Source organism: Oncorhynchus masou, unplaced genomic scaffold (genome assembly GCF_036934945.1).
Source record: "Oncorhynchus masou masou isolate Uvic2021 unplaced genomic scaffold, UVic_Omas_1.1 unplaced_scaffold_1517, whole genome shotgun sequence".
Classification (NCBI taxonomy): Eukaryota; Metazoa; Chordata; class Actinopteri; order Salmoniformes; family Salmonidae; genus Oncorhynchus; species Oncorhynchus masou.
This window is the reverse complement of record NW_027005192.1, coordinates 104,918-107,910: the sequence shown is the minus strand read 5'-3', so window position 1 is coordinate 107,910 and position 2,993 is coordinate 104,918.

Genomic DNA, 2,993 nt, shown 5'->3' with positions numbered 1-2,993 from the left:
ATCAGTCTCAATACGCCTGGTCTCGGAAGCTAAGCAGGGTCGGGCCTGGTTAGTACTTGAATGGTACGCTGCCTGGGAATACCAGGTGCAGTAAGCTCTTTTGTCCAGCAGGGTGTACTCTTGTACTATTTAATCAGGGAGCAACCGTCTTTATGTATTACAGTTTCTCATAATCGCCTACAATTGTTTTTTGGAACAATGAGTCCACAAAACACACAATTTTTGCAAAACAGTAAATGCTTTTTGAAAATGTACTTGTTTTTAAAAAAACAAACATTCATAAAAAACTATAATACCATCAAAATTGCAAATCCGTTCATCAAAAGAACACGACTGCCTGCAAAAAGATTGACACAACTATACTTATTTATTGAATGCAAGCAGACAAAACAGAAAGTTAGTCTGTCTTTTAAAAATCCCAGTAGATCATAAATGTTCTTTGCAGTTGTAGTATCTGGGATCTACATCTGTGTATATTAGTTACTATGCTGTTATAAGCAGTAATGTATTACGGCAGTGTTACGTTACTACACCTAATAGGAAATGCACATGCGCACTAGGGTGCCGGGAAACTGTAGAGCACGAGGGGTTTTGACTAAACAAAAACTATCTGTACCCTGCCTGGTCATTTCTCCACAACACAAATATTACAGCAGTCACTAAATCATGATGATCAAAACTGGAAGTACAACGATACAAAGGTGCAGAATTATGGGCAATTACTCTCCAGTTAAGTAAGATCTTTAAACAGGTCAACATTAACAAGGCGACAGGGCCAGACAGATTACGTGTACTCAGAGCATGTCCTGACCAACTGGCAAGTGTCTTCACTGACATTTTCAACCTGTCCCTGACGGAGTCTGTAATACCTACATGTTTCAAGCAGACCACCATAGTCCCTGTGCCCAAGAACACCAAGGTAACCTGCCTAAATGACAACCTACCCGTAGGACTCACGTCTGTAGCTATGAAGTGCTTTGAAAGGCTGGTCATGGCTCACATCAACACCATCATCCCCAGTCCATGCCCTGACGAATTGAGGCTGTTCTGAGGGCAAAAGGTTTTAACTGAATATTAGGAAGGTGTCCTTAATGTTTTGTACACTCAGTGTACATACACTGAAAAATATATAAATGCAACATGTCAACTGTTGGTCCCATGTTTCATAAAATATCATGTGCCTAGAATACAAGGGTTCAATTTGCACTAAACAATTTAATGTCAGATAAATCATGTCACAAATCTGGTTCATGTTTAGCCTCATATCATTATCTATTTGAAATGTAGAACATATAGCGAGCTCAACAATATGTGAGTTTAGCTATTGTCTGCTGCTGATGTATAATGACAATGGGCACATTGATTGCACATGTCCATAAGGCCAGTAACGCCATCATACTGTAGACATATGGTTGCATTGGTAATGCATGCCATTATAACAAGCAGCTAAATGGATGATATCCAGAGTCAGAGAGAGATTACAACTGGACAAAAAGGTTGTGTTAATTTGAGACAGCAACACAGAGACACAGACAAATTAGAGACAGGTCCCCTTCACACCTTATTGATTGTAGAATTCTGATCTGTAATTAATGAACATTGACACTAGTTCATCTTGGATACTATTGTAATGAAACAGCAGGGAGCATGTCTCGAACCCTCGACCTTCGAACCCGAGGTCCGGCGTCCTGTCGACTGCCACAAAAGCATGCTCGCGGCAGAGTCGATTTCCTCGCTTATAAACCCAGGGTCGTTACGATGTTTTTACGTTACAATTAAAACCAAGTTTAAACAATTAATAAAAAGGAATGAATCAACATATAATTTCAATGTAGAAATAAGCTACCTTGTTTGTATATGTTAGACATCTTAGTAAGTATGCTATTATTACTAAAGCATCAATTTTTAGAAAAACAAAAATATCCATACCGGAGGTGGCCAACCTTGATCCACTCCCTGATCTACTGGGTGAGCAGACTTCTATTCCAGCCCAACAATAACACACATTATTATCAAGTCATTAGGATTGATACGTTTGTATCAGGTGTGTTAGTGCAGGGTGGGAAGAGACGCTTGCACACCCAGCAGACCCACCATATGCCAACCCCTCTTTTTACGCTACTGCTACACTCTGTTCATCATATATGCATAGTCACTTTAACCATCCCTACATGTACATACTACCTCAATAAGCCTGACTAACAGGTGTCTGTATATAGCCTTGCTACTCTTATTTTCAAATGTCTTTCTACTGTTGTTTTATTTCTTTACTTACCTACACACACACATCCTTTTTTTCGCGCTATTGGTTAGAGCCTGTAAGTAAGCATTTCACTGTAAGGTCCTGTTGTATTCGGCGCACGTGACAAATAAACTTTTGATTTGATTTAATACGTTTGTAGCCTACATTGTATGTGAATTTTAACTGTATTGTTGAGTACAACATGTGCTAACATAAGTACACACAAATCCTATGGCATATAAGGATGTGCAGACAGTCTCTTGGGACCTTCACTGGGACCTCTTCATCTGCAGACAGTCTCTTGGGACCTTCACTGGGACCTCTTCATCTGTAGATAGGCTTTCACAGCTCTCCATATCTGAGGACAGACATTGCAAAGAAACAAGCTTCATTATATTCCAATTAGACAGCCCTGACTATTATCTCTGTCTGTCTTCATAGTTTTCCTTTTCTGACAGCTGGAGCAGAAAATCCTTTCACCCTCTTCCATTGCTGATATCTACAAACGCATCTGGGTAATGAGTTTTTAATTTACAATGATAAATAGGTGAACATTAAGATAACAAGCTAATATGGCGTTAGCCAGCTGATATTTAACTTAACTCTAGTATGTAAAATTGCTAGCTTGCAGCTCATCAGCCAACACACACGGGCCTGACTTACTTGAATAGGTTCATGCCCGCTTCTGGTCAAAACCTACCGTGAGTCGAACCAAAAGTCCACACCGCACACCTCTTCTCACTCTGCGGCG